Genomic DNA, 19,568 nt, shown 5'->3' on the forward strand with positions numbered 1-19,568 from the left:
CCTTCCCTTTTGCTTATCCTGCTGCAGCTGTTTCCACAGGATCATATTTGGTAGCATAGCACATACTGCGAATATATGTGCACATTTGGCTGGAGAGTACTGCAGGGCTCCACCAGATATATCTAGACACCAGACCCGTGACTTTAGAAGCCCAAACACATGCTCTATGATGTTCCTAGTTTGTGCATGTGTCTCATTATGGTGTTCTTCTGTTGGTGTGTGTGCATTTCTGATGGGTGTCATCATCCATGGTTCCAGGGCATAGCCACCATCCTCCAGTAAATGGCCATGTGGGATGTCCCCCATAGCAAACATCTGGTATATCTGTGATGTGCACCAGATATGGGAGTTGTGATAACTGCCAGGGCTGCCAGCATACACACATTCAGAATAATCCGTTGGACATTGCACATGACCTGGCAGTTGATGGAGTACTACCCCTTGGGGTTAATGTAGATGCTACCCTTCTCACCAGGTAGTGCTTTGATGTGTACATGAGTGCAATCTATGGCATCCAGTACTTCAATGTACTGTGCTGCACTGTAGAACTGTTGCATATTGCTAGCCCTCACCTCAGGGGAGAGGCAAAATGATATGTGATCACTGGCATGTGGTAGCATAGCATCCAGAAACTGGTGGAGCATCCTGGATGCAGATGCCTGTGAGACCCCCATCATATCCCCATTGGTCTTTGGAAAGTACCTGTAGCTAGTATCCTAAGGGCTACAGATATCTTTGTTTCCACTGGGATGGGTTCCCCTCTGTTGGCTCTGGGTCAGAGATGAGGGCGGCAGAGCTTAGTGAGTTCTAGTAGTATTTCCCTGTCCATCACGTAGTGCTCTACAATCTCCAGCTCATGTAGCTCCTGGAAGGTTACTTGGGCCTGAACACTCTTTTCCTTCTCTGCCTAGCCCTATACAGATGTAGCAGACCTGTAGCAGCCCCTAGCATTATCTCAGTTAAAAGTCCCAAGTCAGTACACCAATGGCCCAGAGTATTGGGGGAAAATCAGAATGAAGGGTGTTTGCATACTTTATACAGGTCTGCTGTAGGTCCAGAATGTGTGATTGGATAACTATGACACATTCCAACTGCCTACAATATAATTAACATAATTTAATGGCCCTATTTTAATGCCTAGCACACAGAGCTACACAAACACATGCAACTGAGCTTAAAAATCCCTAGAAGTGGTAGGACACCCCCAACGTCAGCCACATCTTTTGTAAACATCAGTATGGTCTAAGAACCTACACGAAGGGAGTATTCTGACATGATTAATCCTTTTTGTTATTCATTTAATCCAACTAATTTGCATACATATAGGTTCATAGGTGTTTACTAGGTTAATGATCACAAGGGCCTTGTTAAGCCTAGCTATACATCCCACATCTCTGACAAGTTTTGATACCCTTGGTAAGTGTAAGCATGGGCCTGACAGATGAACCACTTACAGGTTACCTGTGTCCATTAGAAACATAGGTGCCAAACCAGTGATGAATTTCCTGTTTACCATCCAATTGCCCAAGCGGTACTTGAAATGGGTTGGGGAGGAACTCTGCTTCACATGGATGGAGAACCTGTTCCATAGATAGGGTAGTCTCTGGGATACATACCTATCTCTCCAGCAGGTCCTATTTATATCACAGGCAATATTTAAGTCTTTAAAATGGGTCATTCTGGTACTGTTTGTTTTGTGGATATGCAGAAGGTCCATCAGAGTGGGGTCAGACAATGCCTTGTATACCAGACATAGATCTCTTCTCAAAAGTCTGTAGGAGACAGAATACAGGGATAGAGCCTTGAGGCGGTCAGCATAGGACATATTACTTACTCCCTGTATTCTTTTGGGGAGGAACCTCTATGGACATTCCAGTTGTTGGATATGCCTGGTTAGGTACATACCAAAGGGTGCATTGTACGCAATGATAGGTCTGGTGAATGATGAATACAGTGGAACAATGACTTAGTTGGACTTAGATGCCATACCTTTGTTTATAAGATGCACAACATAGAATGATTTCCTTACCACTGTAGACATTTGATGATCAAAGGCTAGATTACTATTTATGTGTGTCCCTAAGTCCTTGACTACTGGGTCAACGCTAAGGGGCGTGTTGTCAATATGATAGTTACCAGGGATGGATGACTTCCCAAAGGATACTATTATATATTTCTTTGCATTTAGTTTTAGTCCATGGCTCTAACACCAGTTGTTTGTCTGTGTCAGCCCCCCCCTGAAGAATATTTGTGTCAGTATGAGATTCAATGACAGCTCCTAATTTGCAATCATCTGCAAATTTAGTCAGCCAGAGACCACTGACATAGACCTGACTTCTGAGAAGGAAATTCCAAAAAGGAGCAGTTCAAGGACTGATCCCTGAGGGACTCCACTTGTGACTGGCCTCTTTGTAGAGGTGGACTCTCCAATTCTAAGTTCCTGGGTCCTGTCTGTGAGCCAGTTGGCTATCCACTGGGTGACATATGGGTTTGTACCTAATCTCTTTAGTTTGTCATCAATGCCCAAGTGGGGTATTGTGTCCAATGCCTTGGCTAGTTCAAGGTAGGAAGTGTGAATGATTTTGCCCTCATCCATTGCTTTGGTGACCTTCTCAAAGAAGTCCACCAGGTTAAGTAGGCATGATCTGCCCTTGACAAAACCAACCTGGGCTGGGTTCAGTGTCTGGAGGTTTACTATATCTCTAGTGATCATTTCCATGATAATTCTTTCCATGGTTTTACATAAAAAACTAGCAAGACTTATGGGTCTGTAGTTTCCATGGCCTGTAGATGACCCACCTTTGTGCAGAGGGATAACTGTTGCCTTTCTCCATTCATGAGGCACAAAGCCTGTTTGGAGGCTACAGTTAAATACTTATTCCAGAGGCCCTGATAGGTCATGTTTCATGCTATTTAGAGGGCATCCTGGGATATTGTCTCAGCCCATTGATGCAGTGTTCTTGGTCCTAGATAGAGCATTAAGGACCTGTTCCCTAGTGATGATAGGGGAGTTATATTTGATGATATTTGATGATAAGGTTGAGAGGGAGAGAGGAGCAAAGTTAGAGCTAAATTTATCAGCCAGGAGGTTTGCTGTATCCTCTGGCTCAGTATAGGTGGCTCCATTTACAATGAGCTCTGCACACAATTGTGTATTGCCTTTGAGGTTGCTGACACAGCTAAAGAATGCTTTGTGGGTGTCCTTGGCCTGTGAGGCCAAACTTACCTCAAATTTGGCTTTGGCAGACTTTATTTGTCCTCTGGGTTGTTTGTTTAGTTTGATGTGAATGCTTTTATCCTGCTGGGTGCTGCACCTCCTATTTTTTGCCATGATTTTCTAACTCTTGTTATACATTTGATTGATTTTGTGATATCACCATGGTGGCTTGTTTTTTGAGTTAGTTCTGTACTTCTTCTTGGTGGGTACAGCTGCCTCTATGCAGCTATTAACATGCTTGTACAGGGTTTCTGTGAACAATTCTGTATATACATAAGTGTTCTCAGGGTTTATAGAGGCTTGAAAGTTTGCCAGGTTCTCACTTAATAGCAGAAGGTTAGCCTTAGAATAGTTCCTGAATATTCCTGGTTTACTTGGGAGTCCAGGTTTTATTTTTACATCAAAGGAGACTATTTTGTGGTGGTATGACCTTACCAGGGAAGGCATTACAATACGGGGTGTCAGTACTCTCCCATATTAGTGAGGACCAGATCCAGTATGGTTGCATCCCTGATTGGTGTATTGACTATCAGGTCCAGGGATTTTTTGTTTACAAAATCCAGAAATCTCTGTGCATGTATGTTTGATGTCGTATAGGATTCCCAGTTAATAGTGGGGTAATTAAAGTTACCCATGGATATGGTATTGGGTTGGATGGTTAGTGTTTCTAATAAGTTTAAATACATGGTATGGTTTTCCTGGGTCATAGAGAGGGACCTATAGCTTGCAAGGAAGTGGTATTGGATTTTACCTATGGTGATTTGAACATATACAAATACTGTAAATATGTGAATGCATAAAAATATGAATCATATATATGTATACAAATAAAAAAACCCTGGTCGTTACCACTCTTGTGGTCCATAAGGCCAATGAGCATGAACATGCATACTTCTTGTTCCTGGTGCAGTGTCAGGAGGGAGAGCATCACAGAATGGAGGAGAGTGAATCTGGAACTGAGGTGAATGCCACTTTGTATATGAGACTGCAGAAGCATTTAAAGAAACAGACGAAGGGCATTATGCTAGACTTGGAAGATTTGTGGAGTTATTTAGTTCAGTGAAAGTGGAGGAGCAACAGCAAGAAGAAATTATTGTTACAACCCTCCAGTCAGGAGGGTTGCAGAATGATGTATTGGCAGATTTATTGAATGAGAAAGAACAGGAAAGAGGAAAGGACTTGTCCTGGGGAGAAGCAATGGAGCAAATTTGGGAGGAGGAGAGAGAAACTGAGAAAATTTCATTTCTGGATGTAGCAAAGAAAAGACAAAAAGTTGAAAAAGGGAAAGTAAGAAAAGTGAGATGTTGGAGAAGCAGAAATTCATTGTATGTACACAGAGTAAAGAAGAAAAAAAACATTGGACAGGTATGAGATATGGGACACTGTTATTATACCTCTGGGTACAAAAGCTCAAGAGGTAAGGGCATTTATTTTAATTAAGAAACAACTATGGGACTAGAGACTTTTTTGGAAAGGTTTAAAAAAAAAAGAAATATACCCCTGAAATAAATATATTGTTAAAGCTTTTTATCGTGAAACTCAAAAGAAAGTGAATATTCAGTTTTGCAAAGAGACTGATAAAGGGACTGTTAAAAAACATTTATTGAAATATTTTTGTTCAGAAGTGAAAAATATTGTAAAAGTATTAGACAGCAGGGGTTTATGGATTGGAGCTTGGGATTACAATGTTATATTGAAAATAGAAAATGACAAAATTATTCACATTCCCAGAATGATACATGTACAATGAAATATGTTTATTGCTTGATATTGGGGGCAATTGAAAACATGTTATTTCTGTGAAAAAGAGGGTCATTTTGTTGGTAACTGTGACAAGAAGAAATGTTATAAATATGGGAATTATGGTCGTGATGCTAGAAATGTAAAAGTAATAAAGCTGAACATGCTGAATATTTAATGGAAGAGGGTGAGAAGGAACAAAAAAAATAGATGAGAATAACAAAAAAGTAAATAAGGAATCAGGGTTACAAGAAAATAATCATATTAAATATGTAGCAACATTTTCTAAGGAAATACAAGATTTAGAAACAAAAGTAATAAAAGAAGCTGAATTAGAATTGAAATCTGATGTTAGTGAAGATATATTGATTGGACAGTAGTTAACAAGATGAACTCTATTGGAAAAAGGATGAAGGACAAGAAAACAATGATACAGGCTCTAGGTATAAAAGTAAAAAAAGGAAATGGTTAATGTGACAGATAATTACATGTAAATTAAAAAGAAAAGAAGCAAATAATCTTAGGATATTATTAATGCATTAAAAGTATTAAAAGTTTGGTTAGAAAACTAGGTATTTTGGAATGGTATAATAAATATGAGGTAGATATTATAATATTAGAAGATGTTAGAGGCTTAACAAAAGAAGAAATATTACAGATAATTTATGGAGAGGGGGTATAATTTGGAATTTGGAAGAAGAGACTTACTCAGGAGTAGCAGTATTATATAATATTAGCAATTTCTATATTAGATTATACCCTAGTTAGATTAGGAAGATTAACTGTTGCGGATTTTAGATGGGAGAACAAAGTATATAGAATTATAGCAACATATGTGCATTTATCTTATAAAGAAAGAGATAAGTTATTTAAAGAGATGTTTGATTATATAATAGTAAATATTATGAGTTGTGGTAATTTAATACTAGGAAATTTAAATAATTATATGTATAGGATGGGAAATAAATCAGTGATTGACTATTTTGTGGTTTCTAAAAGTTTAAAGATTATTATAGAACAGGCAGTACAGATAAGATTTTTAGATCATATGACTATATGGATAGAAATTGAGGAAAATAAAGAGTATATTAAAATTGGAAAGGGAATTAATTAGACTAATTCGAATGAAAATGTAAGGGGAATATACTTTAGTTATGGAATGAACAATTATCTATGAGAGATTGTTATACTAATTGGATAGAATGGTGATTGATATTTAAAGAAACATATAAATTAGATCATTTACAATGGGAATATGTATTAAGACAAAAAGAAAAACAGGAGTATAAGGAATTACAAAATAAAACATTAAATAATTTGGAGAGAAATGAAAATGGTTATTATACAAAACAGGAAGAAATATATAAAAGGAATCAAGAGAAAATAAAGGGATTATTGCATAAGCAAAAATATTTTTGCAAGGAAAAAAGAAGAAGTTTCTCCTTTCAGTAAAAAGGTTAAAGAAGAAAGTAGCATAATGAGAGAGACGAGAGATGTGAAATCGGTAGTAGTGAAGTGGCAAAGTGAAATTATGGAAATTACGGTGCAGTTTGTTAAAAAGACAGAATAAACATGAGTTAAATAATGTAAATGAATGGAAAGTTAATTTACTGAAGATATAAATAAAAAAATGAGATAAATTACTATAATGGAATTTTAAATGATAAAGAAAGTTAAAACAGGTTCTTCAGCAGGTTCATGTGGAATTGGTTATTTAATGTATAAGAATTTGAATTATGGAAGAAAGAAATATTTATATTTGTGTTACCTGAATGGTTAAAAGATGGTATTTGTTATACACAAGTATGTAATGGTATAATAAAATTTAAATGGAAAAAAGGAGAACATACAGAAATAATTAATGAACATATTACAAACAAATTAGAAAATAAGATAGATGAAGTGTTAGAGGATTGCATGTATGATATTAAAGGCAGAGGATGTTAGGAAATATTAATGATTGTTATGGAAGTAGTAGATGATATAAAACATGAAAGTAAAGGAGAAAAATATTAATAAGAGATATAAATAAAGCTTTTGATACAGTAGATCATGATATACTATGGATGATTTTGGAAGGTTATAATTTAAGTAAACAGTTGCAGAATGTAATAAAGTCAGCATATAAAAAGAGTAAAATAAACGTTTTGATAAATGGTTGGCTACATGAGGAAATAGAAATGAATCGGGGATTAAACCAAGGATGTTCCGTGAGTAGCATTTTATTCATGATGGTTATGAATTGTATAGTAAAGAAATAAATGAAGATATGAAGGAGGCAAGGTACACACAGAGTGATGGTATTATATATCCAGTTATTATGTCTTATACAGATGATATCATCTTCATGACTAAGGATAGTAAAATGATGGAACAAGTAATCTTTAAGATTTGATTATTTGCAGAATATAGGAATGTCTTAGAATAGTAGGAAAAATAAAAAAATGCTTTACATGAAGTGTTAAAGGGAATTCAATTTGGAATAAAAGAAATGAACTCTCACCCCTTCTACCAGTCACTCTTGGAGTACCCCAAGGTTCCATACTAGGCCCACTACTTTTCACCCTCTATACTAACAACCTCTATACTTCTAATCCTAATGCACCTGTCATACAATATGCAGATGATTATACACTAATCTGTATAGCTCCTTCATTACATGAACTCCATACACTAACACAAGAATCATTCCTTTCAGTTGAAGCATGGCTATCCAAAATCCAACTTATTCTTAACCCTACTAAAACTAAATTTCTGCTCTTTTAAACCTACTAGATCCATCTCATTAACCACTACCTTTAACATCATGTCCAGTAACAAAATTATTGTCTCTCCCATAGAACACACCAAACTTCTTGGAGTAGTGATTGATAATAAGTTGATATTTGATATTCATATCTCCCAGACTATCAAAAAAGTACATAAAAACTAGGTACCCTCTATAGAAATAGGCATTATTATACCAAACACACAAAGTCAACCATATACCGCACTCACCTGATCTCTACCCTCCTCTGTGTTTCCCCTATTCTTACCAACCTCAGGAAAGCAGACTTAGCTAAACTTGACTCCTGCTATAACAAAATAGCTAGATTCCCCTCAGACTCTCCATTTACATCTCACCACTGCACAGCCTTAAGGCAGCTTGACTGGCTGGAACTCCCACAACTCTTATACTACAATCAACTTTCTTTGGCTCATAAAATTCTGTATCAACCAGATAAATCCCCTGCACTACAAAACCTGCTTCTCCCCCACTCTAGTAACAGGACTCTGTGCACTAGTAACAAATTCCTTCTCAAAGCAACTAAAGCTAATAATACAGCAGGGGAATCACTCTTCCCTTATTACATGTCTAAAATCTGGAACGCTCAACCTAGTCACCATCCCTTCCTTACTGCAGTTCAAGAAATCACTAAAAACTCACTTTAGTAACAACTGGCTGTGTTCCTGTACTACTCCAGGCTAGATCAACAACTACATTACTCTGCTCACTACTCCTACCTGACTGCTCATAGACCTTAAGTTGTATTAATGGGCTTAGGACCTAGGATTGTAAATATGTCAGATGGTAGCTTGTTTATATTTTTGCTTATTCTTATGTAGTTGAATTCTTAGACATGTGACTCTTCTAATGATGTATTATTTCACTGTCTGCCTTAACTATAATGTAAAGTTTGTACTAATAGTGATCTTATTTGTTAGTTTTATGTGGTGCTTTTCTCCCCGGGCTTCCACTGTAAAGGCACCTTTGTCTAGTGGACTTTCCCGGTTAGCAAATGTAAAATAAATATAATAAAATAAAAATATCTGTTTTGGGAATAACATTTGCATATGTAAAGGTAGTTAAGGAACAATGGATTAAAATTTTACAGGAATTAAGAGGTCTTAGTATTATATGGAGTAAATATATATTATCCTATAAAAAGAAAATACATTTAATAAATTCTATATGGGTGTGAAGAATAGCATGTATGAAAAAAAAAAAATATATATATATATATATATATATATATATATATATATATATATATATATATGATGCCACTATACATGGAAACAGTTTATTGAATTAATATTTAGATTTATTTGGGGTTCTAGATTAAACCCAGTAAGAAGAGGAATTTTATATATGAACAGAGATGATGGGAGATTAGGTTTATTAAACCATATAGTTTATGGAGCATTGTTGAATTTATATAGGGTATTAAAGTGGCTAAATGGAAATAAAAAATATTTCATAACAAGACTGTTTAAGACAAAATATAACACCAAATGGAATTTAATAAGACTGAACAAGAGAAAAAGAGAATCGAGAAATGAATAAATAAGTTATAAAGACAAAATAAGGCTGTGGAAATTAAATATAGGAAATATGGAAAATAACAGAAAATGATGCTATAAAAATATAATGATAGAAAACTAGTATGTTAATACATAGAAACATTTGATAGCAAAGATAATTAAAGCCATAAAGCAAAGAAATGCTTGGTGTATGAAAAATGAGGTATGTCAGTATTTTTATGGTGATTAAAAATTAATAGATTGCCAGTAAAAGGAAATATGCCTTATAAAAAAATAGATGAAAGATTATTCTGCTAAAACTAACCTGATATATAACCTACTTGAGATTATTTTGGAGAACAATGTGTTCATGTTTGAGACGTTTTATTTGCAAAAGGTTGGCATGGCTATGGGCACAGTTTGTGCCAATAGCTACGCCAACCTGGCATTGGTACAAGGGAACACAATACTTTACTCCAAGGCAATGATTTTAGTGATGCCATTTTATGGTGTGTACATTTTGTAGATGACATCTTCCTCTTATGGGGAAGTACAGAAGAAAGTGTATAACAATGTATTGATTATCTTCATATGTCTACCATCATATGTCTTCCTGAGGTTTATATATAAGTACTCTAATGAGAGAATAAAGTTTTTAGATGTAAAAGTTAGTAAGATACAACCAGGGCGACTAACTATAGACCTGTACAGAAAACCTAGCAGAAAGAATTGCATCCTACATAAATCAAGTATACACCCTAGACATATGAGTAAGAATGTTCTCAAGGGCCAATTCTTGAGAATGAGCAGGATACATAATACAGATGATGGGTTAAATGCAGCAGTCTCTACACTGAGGAAAGATTTCAAGAATAGGGGCTATAATCAAACTGAGATAGATGAAAGTGTCAGTCATAGGTTCATAGGTTCATAGGTAGGTGCTAGGCTATCTGCCCAAAGGCATTTATAAGCCTAGCTAGAATGTGTTGGCTTTCGCTGCCCCCTTAGATTAGTTCCCTGTGCCTCTGTCCAGCAGAGCCTTTGAAGTGATCCCGGGGTAAACTTTCTGTTTCCCATCCACTCGTCAAGGTTTCTTTTGAAGAGTGTTAGCGAGGAGCTCTGCCTAATATAGATTGGAATCTTGTTCCAAAGCATGGGAAGTCTCTGGGACAGGAATCTATCCCTCCAGCATGTCCTATTTATTGTTGTGATGAGGTTTAGATCCCTAGAGCATGTGGCTCGAGGGGATAAGGTTTTTTTTAGGTGGAGCATGTTCATAAATTCTGGGTTGGATATGGCCTTGTATGTCAGGCAGAGATCACCTCTGAGTGGGTGATATGCAACCAAGTACAGCTGGAGCTTCTTCAGTCGAGCTGAATAGGGCATCTGTTTGAGGCCAGTGATCCTCTTGCTGAGGTACCTCTGTGGTCTTTCCAGCTGTTGCAGGTGTCTTGAAAGGTACATCCCAAATGGGGCATTGTACTCTATGATGGGTCTTATGAGTGATGAGTAGAGGGGCACAATGACCTCTTTTGATCAAGATGGGAACCCTTTTGTGATTAGGTAGGCCACGTAGAAGGATTTTCTAACCACTTTGGCAATGTGATTATCAAAGGTGAGATTACTATCTACTTGGGTCCCCAGATCCCTTATTACGTCTTCTGTATTTAGGTGACTACCACCTATGTGGTAGTTTGTGGGTACTTTGTTTTTTTCCAAAGGGGATGACAATGCACTTTTTGGCATTTAGCTTGAGGCTATAATTTTGACACCAGATATCCGTCTCAGTGAGACCCTTTTGGAGGATGTCTGTGTCAGCTGGAGAGTCAATTATAGCCCCTAGTTTTCAGTCGTCTGGAAACTTGGTCAGCCATAGTCCTCCTGTGCTTGCCTGTACCTCTGAGAAGTATATGCTGAACAGGAGAGGTCTTAGGACTGAGCCCTGGAGAATGCCACTTGCAACCAGTTTAGAGTCGGACATAGCTCCAGCAACTCTCACCATGTGGGTTCTGTCCATGATCCAGTTGGCAACCCATCTTGTGATGTAGGGGTTTATGTTCAGGCTGATGAGTTTCTCTATAATACCAGAATGGGGAATGGTGTTGAAGGCCTTAGTGAGGTCTAGGTAGGCTGTGTGTACCACATTTCCCTCATCTATAGCCTTGATAACTGTCTCAAAGAAGTTCATCAGGATTAGGAGGCATGATCTGCCCTTAACAAAGCCAAACTGGGTAGGGTCCAGTGTTTGGAGGTTCCCAATGTCTCTGTTAATGAGTTCCATGATGATGCGCTTCATAGCCTTGCAGACCAAGCTAGTCAGGCATATAGGGCGATAGTTCCCAGGGTCTGTTGTGGCTCCACCTTTGTGGAGTGGAATAACCGTTGCTGTGCGCCACTCTATAGGTACATAGCCTGTGGAGAGGCTGAGTTTGAACAGTGTGTTTAGGTGAGGGGTTAGTTTGTCTTTGAGCTAATGTAGGACGCAGCCTGGGACACCGTCCAGTCCCATTGATGCTGCATTTTCGGCTTTGGAGAGGGCAGTTTTAACCTGTCTGTGATGTCAGGGACTCTACATTCTTCTGGTATGGTTATTGGCCATTTTGGGGGTGAAGTTTGCACTGAACCTGTCTGCCAGGATGTTGGCGATATCAGTTGGTTCAGTGTATTTTGTGCCATTCTGCACTAACTCTGAGCAGATCTGAGCATTGCCACTTAGATTCTTGACATAGCTAAAGAATGCCTTGTGGTTATCTTTGGAGTCCTTGGCAATTTTTCTTTCAAAGCTCACCTTGGATGATTTTATGAGGGATCATAGTTTCTTGCTGATACTGATCAGGGATGTCTTCCCTTCTTGGGATTTTACTCTTTTCTGTACTAGTTTCCTCCTTCTATTGTATAGCTTGTTTATAGCAGGAGTCCACCAGACTGGTTTCCTTTTCTTGGAGGAGTGAGTCTTGGTTTTGTTTGGGATGGCATGATCCATGCATTCTTGTAGGTGTCTGTAGAGTGCATTAGTAAAGGATTTGCAGCTTGGACAGCATTATCCTTCAGCATGGGGGCTTTGAAACTTTCCACCTCGGTCTTAAATAACGTGAAGTTTGCTTTTGAAAAGTTTTTCACGGTGGTTTCCTTGTCCAGGGGTGGGGGTGGAATGTGGATATCCAGTGATTTGTTTATGGTCAGATCTAACCAGCAAGGGGATGACCTCTGGTGTGGAGCACCAGTCGCCTATGTTGGTGATGACCAGGCCCAATATGTTGTCACCTCTGGTGGGAGTGTTGACCAGTTGAACCACGGCATTTGAGTTTATAAATTCTAGGAAATGTTGGGCAAGGGAGTTAGTACTTGAGTAGTTCTCCCAGTTAATGTTTGGGTAATTGAAATCACCCAATATTAGGGTGTTTGGTAGGACCTTTATGTTTCCCAGTGTCTCCAGAAACATGGCATGGGGGTCCTAGGACATGGTGGGTGATCTGTAACAAGCTACAATTTGAATAGCAGTTTTGCCCGTTGTTGGTTGCATGTGGATGATCTCTGAACTGCTGTGCCACTAACCTTTTGTATTTTGGTTTGGGTTCTGTGGCCGAAATGTATAGTATGAGTTGTAGCCTGGTAGTACTGGGGTGCTCTCTGGAGCCTTAAACCAGGTTTCTGTTACTGCACATATATCGATTTTCTCCATACTGAGGAGTGCCTCGAGTGCATGCATTTTGAGGTTTAGACTTCTGGCATTGAGTAGAATTACCCTCAGTTTTTTGTTACTTCTGCTATTTACGGTGGTGGGTTTGTTTTTAGAGCCTTGCCAAAAAAAAGGCACTATGGGGGTGGCAAGAGCCTTGGCCAGTATTCGAAAGCCTAAGGGTGACAGGTGCAAGCTGTCTCTAGCGAAGCATCATGGCTTGTTAAGCATATCATCCCAGGTGGACAGACACTGGATCCCCTTTGAATGACACCAGAAACTTAGCCAATTGTTGAAATCAAGAATTTTTTCTTTATACCGTGGTATCATTCTTAGTGAGGGCAGGATGCTACTCAGGGTCAGGGTCATACCGGCCTGGGCTATGTGATCAGAGAGCTCTTCCATGTCGCTTTTCATGTAGTCCAGGGAGGTACGGCTCAAGTCATTTACACCAACATGGACAATGACTGAGTCATATTTGTACTTGTTCTGGAGTGACCTGAGTGCTTGTGTTATGTGGCAGATCCTGTCACCAGACAGGCAGCTAACAGTAACCTTCTCCTTATTCAGCCTAGTGAGTGGGACATCAGTGTGCCTGACTATAGAGTCACCTATTACTAGTATGTTGGGTATGTTATTTTGCCTTAAGGGCTGTGATTGCATGGCACACTGGTTTTGTGAAGTATGTGTTTCATGGTTTGTGTTGGGGGGTGGAGGTTGCTTGGTTGTTTGCTTTGGAAATCTCTGTTGGTTTTGCAGATTTTTATTTAGAGCCTCTGAGTATGTCTTCATGTATTTATGTGTGTTTTTTGCCGGTGCTGGTTTAATGGGTTTATGTGAGACTGGTGGTGTGATGCAAGTATTTCCCTTCTCCTCTTGACTATCTGATCCAGTCTTGGGTTGAGAGAGCTTAGCCTCCAGTTTGGCTGTATAATTGCATCTCTCGCATGTATTAGTGTTTGGTGGTAGGAGGAGAGGGTTGTCTGTGTACATGAGGCAGTTGTAACATTGCCTCAAAATACCCAGATTTACCAGTTGGACTGGAGAGTACACCTGAAACTGCCCTTTGGACATGCCTGGATAGGCTCAGTGAACTGTTTTACTGGATGGTTGGTAAGGTCGAATAGAGAGCCTTGTCCTTCTGTACAGTACAGGACGGTCTAGTGCTAGGGTTTATAAGTACTTGCTATAAGTTTTGAGCAAGTGCCAGGCAGAGAAATAAATGGCTTGAGTGCTTAAGTTGAAAGTTTGTCTAGTTCCAAGGGAAAAATTGAAGAGGAGACTTTGTGGAGCCAGGAATAGTTTTACCCTAGCTAACCGGCACTGCCCGGCACGCAAAACCGGACAAATGCGGTATTTATAGCAGGGAAATGAAAGAGGTAGAAATTAGCCAAAAATGGCCAATAAACTACTAATTTCTGGGCTGAAACCACTCCTCCAGGGACAGATAGGCTGCTCAAAGCCCCCACTCTGACAGGTGAACAGAGAAACTTCCTTCTATCCAAGTAAGGTATGCGCAAACAAAGAGATTTGTAACACAGCCCTGAATTCAGCACTAACCTGAAAACTGGACTATACTAGCTTAGAAAGGCGGGAAACAAGTATATATATATATATATATATATATATATATATATATATATATATATATATATATATATATATTTTTTTTTTTTTTTTTCAGAAAATAAAGCAGATACAATCAAAAAACACTTTAAATGCACAGAAGAGGATACTTATTGTTATATATCGCAGATCAGAATTGTAGACAATGCCCCTAGTAATAAAGTAGGAAGAAACACAAATATAGTAAAAGCAGATGAATAAAGTGCAATTTATTTTGAAAATTATGTATGAAGTACATAATAGTAATGGCAAACCCTATTTTTCTCATTCAACAGAGGGGAGCCCTAGTAATTTTAGGGCTAATAATGGCAGAATTAGATTTCCAGTATCACACTCTAGTGATATTAAGTTATTTTGTAACATTTTTGAAAAAAATGGAATATATTAACATCGATAACTGAATTAGACAATGTAATTGATACAGTACCACATGTCTCGTTTATCAACAGAAAGTCACTTAAGAGGCAGCTTTGTTATAAGTCCTCAGGCATGACCAGTAAGGAATTCTCTAACAGAGTAGGCACCTTCCCCTGCAGAAATTGTACAGCCTGTAAGTACATATATTCAGGCTCTTCTTTTTCACACAGAAGTCAGAAATTTAAAGCTGAGGATGACTTCTATGCAGATTGTAAAATGCAAAATGTGATCTGTTTTAGTTTTTGTAAATTTTGCAATGCTTTTTATATTGGGAAGATAAACAGATGCCTTAAAGAGAGAATCCTGGAACATATGAGGGACATTGTAAAAAATAAGGAAATTAGTGCACTGGCTAAGCATGTACAAGAAAAAGGGATGCACCACGTTTTTAACTTTTTGTATTAGAGGTTTTATCAGAAAGCTTGAGAGGTGAAGATATTAAGAATAGGACAGAGGAGGTTGAACAGAAGTGGATTATGAAACTGCAGGCTGATAAACCCCCTGGTATTAATGGTATGGTATCACTTAAACCTTTTTTGATAGACATTAAAACTATGTTTGATGACCGTGCCCTAGCCCAGCAATCAAGGAGCTTCAGTCGTCACCACCAACACCTGGGAGGTCGTCTCCTATAAGAGGAAAGGATAACTAATACACACAGTGAAGTACAATTTCCTTTAAGTGCACACAGAGATCACAGTCAGTCTGGGGCTGGTTGCTCCCTTGCCTCCAGGTTCCCAATAAGACTCCCCACTGACACAGCTATAGGGTCCAGATCTCAGCCTAGCTGGCAAGCTAACCTCCAGTACCCTCTCTGTCCAACCAGTGCTTTGTGTCCCTGCCCAGGTAGCTGACACACACCCACACTTTGAGATAAGTATTTATACAACTTCAAAGACACTCCTGGGAAAGGCTGACACAGATTCTCCAGCTGTGCCCCTTTACCCAGACTATACAGTAGTAATTACTGCCACCACCAGCTTAATATAATTAGCTACCCAAAGGCCCTTGAAAGGGTGTCCAATTATTACTGTGCAATATTATTATCCGATTGGTAATGTGACTATTCAGTCTAAGGCTTATTAGAGTGGCCTATTACGATAACATCTATAAATATGCAATGTACTCTAGAACCTACTGTCTCTACACAAACCAGCCACAAGTAAAGGTTTTAAAATATTTAATAATAAATAATTAAAAACACAAGACAATACTGCTACACCACAGAGATATCTAAGAGTTCAGAGATCACACAGAAACTTAAAACAATACAGTAGGACAGGTCTGATGTCAAAGAAAAACACTCTAACTTTCTAATCTTTAGCTATTCTTAAGAGAAAACACAGTGCTATATTCCTACTTACAGACATATAGAGCATAAGCAGTGCTCAGTCTCTCACTGAACAATAGTTTTTAAAACACTAACAAACAGCTCTGCTAAGGCCCCTCCCGAATTACATCATTTTGACACTTAGGTTTTCTTAGTATTCACAGTACATCATTTTGACACTTAGTCTGGTGTTCCCAGGCCACAAACTTGCATTATTTAGCAAGCTAGCACCTGCTCAGGAAACTACAACAATAAAAGACATTTCACATGTATACTCTAACAATTATTCCTTAAGTTAGACAATAAAAATAATGTGTTCAGCCAGTCGATTCAGCACCATTTTTAGATAATTGTAACTTCAAAGAACATTTGAAATGCTTGGCTTGATTTTCCTTACAGCAGATGGCAATGTTGCAACAATCTTTAAGTTCACATTTTACAGTGCTTTCTTTCATTTATAAACACGAGCCTGTATTTTACATTTATTTATACAAATAATAGAATTATGTATCAAATTCTATTTGACTAGGCTGGCAGCCTTCGCCCATCTCTCCCAGTCTTCACACTATGTATCAAATGTTTTTGTACTATTATGTATTATTTATACATCTTACCAATAGTTTGTACATTTTTTAAATAAATATTATTAGCTTTTAAGTAATTAAAGTTTTTAGATAAATGCACTTTCTAATTTAGTTAGTACATTCTCCACTGTGATAAGCTGTCTTTTAATTTATATTTTGCTGCTCAGTAGTATGATTTAAGTCTGAAGAAGCAATCAGTTTGGATCGTGAAAGTGCTAACTTCTCATTAAGTTTTGTTTGTTTTCTTCCTTCAAGTTATGGTTTGTTCATTATTTTGTTGTTATTTTTCACTTTGAGGTGAATACCAAGCGTTTTACTCAGTATCTGTGCCTTTTTCATTACGTGAAAAAGTATTATGCCACAAAAGTATATGTTAAAGGTTGATACATTTTGGAATAATAAAATGGTATGGAAATTGGGAAAATAGAGGTGTTCTCATGTGGCATTTATGCTTGGAGAAGAAATTAGAATATTAGATTTTGCTATAATGGTTAGTAGAGCAATTATGGTGGATGTGAGATGGGTTATTGAGGTATATAGCTGTAAAGAGCTTTATGTTTTTACTGGTTTGAAATAAAGAGTAGCCCCAGGATTCACGAAGCCTCCGTGTAAGAGTTATAACTCTTACACGGAGGCTGCAGTTAAACTGAGTCATGTCAGCATGCTCTGCATATTCATGAGAGCATGCTGAATCACACCTAAGTCGAACACGGCCGTGGAAGACAGTAGGGGGCGTGTCTGTAGGCACAGCCCTGCAAGCAGACACGCCCCCAGAATGTTAAAAGTGCCCCCAGTACACACCCACAACACAGTCCACGGAAATGTGAATAAACACAACACAACACATGCCCCTACAGACTATTAAACATAGAACAATATAAATGAACATGTCATATTTTTTTAAATTGTAGAAATGTTTAACCATGAGTGTGCTCGTGTGCACAGGCGTGCCCGTAGCGCAGCTACAGTTAGCAGTCAATGGGAAAGCATATAAGAACTACATATGCAAAATAAGCCAGGAAGCAATAGCGTAGCGGTAGAGATGCCGGCTGCAGAGCAGGCATTCATGGTTCGAGCCCCCACATCACAAATCTTTTTTTTGCAAAATAAGCAGGAAACAAGTCCCTGACACATATATGTACACATAAAACCAGAATATATGTAAAATGCAATGTAATAGCCTATTTATATTGAATAAATGTGAGCTAAGAAACGAATACAAACTGCCAGCTGTGCCCATAGCTGAGCTACAGTTCAACAGAGTGAGGCTATGTGCCCATAGATAAGCATTGGTTTGACTGGTGCAAAATGAGTGCCTGTAGCCGAGCAGCGGTTTACCACGTGAAATCTACGTGCCCCTAATTGAGCTAAGCGGCCAATGTGTGCCAATAGCCAAATGAGTGTAAAACCAGCGTACCCTGTATGCGCGGAGCTACGCACCGCGCAAACGTGAGCAAGCCGTATCCAAAATGCCTATACACAGACACACCCCCAACATGTCTAGACTGTCATGGAAAATAAAAAGCAGTGGTCAGGTTCGAACCCAGGATACTATACACCATAGTCAAGGTACAGAACCACTAAGCCACGACAGCAGTACCTAGAAATGCAATACTAGCACATATATAGGAATGAATACAAACTACAGCATGACAATGCAGGTTTACTGAAGTTGATACAATTCCAAACCGGCCAATCACAGATATGTGCGGGAAAAACGGACTATATAAGCCCCATAGGCGGGAATACACAGCATAAACGATTGTAGAACAGACTTGCAGTTAGAATGTCAGGTGTAGGTGAGGGTAGTCGCTTTTGAGCGCAGAGGTGGGGTGTTGAGGAGTCCAGGTACATGGCCTGGCTCCCAGTCCACAACCATGAGGCCCAACTCATGCAGGGCCAGGTCCTCTGGGGAGCGTACAAGGCTGAGGCGTGGGACCAGTTGGCTCATGAACTCACCTGTGCCACAAGAATTCCTAGGACAGGTGAGCAGGTCCGTCACCACCATGCGGACCTGAAGAGACGGAAGCAGGACCTACTGAACCGTTGGATCCAGGAGGCCCGGCAATCACCCAACGCCCCACCACTGAGTAAGTATCAATAAAATCTGTTTGTAGAAAGTTAAACTACCTGAAATCATGGAGATGTGTATTCCAATATTACTTCTTTTATATTACAGCTGCAGGTGTCCGTTCTGCGAACCGCAGAGCCTATGCTGATAGGCTGGTGCGGTTGCGCCACCAGGCAGGTTAGTAAGCCACTACTATTAACTGTACAGATATATAAATGTATGACAGTCAGCATAAGAGTGCAGTGTAGCCATGAAGGAATCAGATCTGCAGGTCACAGTGTGAAAGTGTATGCAAGGATTGCCTGATCACAACAGTCCCCAGCCTGTAAGTTGAAACTAATGAGACTGACCAACACATATATTGAAATAAAATTGCCCTGCCTGTAAGAAAATAGTACACAACCTGCAGTAGCAGGAAATGTATAGCTGCAGAAGAGGATGAAAGCACATGTGTGAAATATATCCCTGTGGAAATATGGAAACATGACAGAAGTGAGAGTGCTGGAAATAACTGTAATAACTACTGTTAAAACATGTCAATAAAGCCTAGAAGTACCAGTCTGAATAGTAACATGAAAGCAGGTGAGAGAGTGTCAGAAAGTGTCAGCAATACAGCACTA

Source organism: Protopterus annectens, chromosome 13.part0 (genome assembly GCF_019279795.1).
Source record: "Protopterus annectens isolate FY-2018-M chromosome 13.part0, PAN1.0, whole genome shotgun sequence".
Lineage (NCBI taxonomy): Eukaryota > Metazoa > Chordata > Ceratodontiformes > Protopteridae > Protopterus > Protopterus annectens.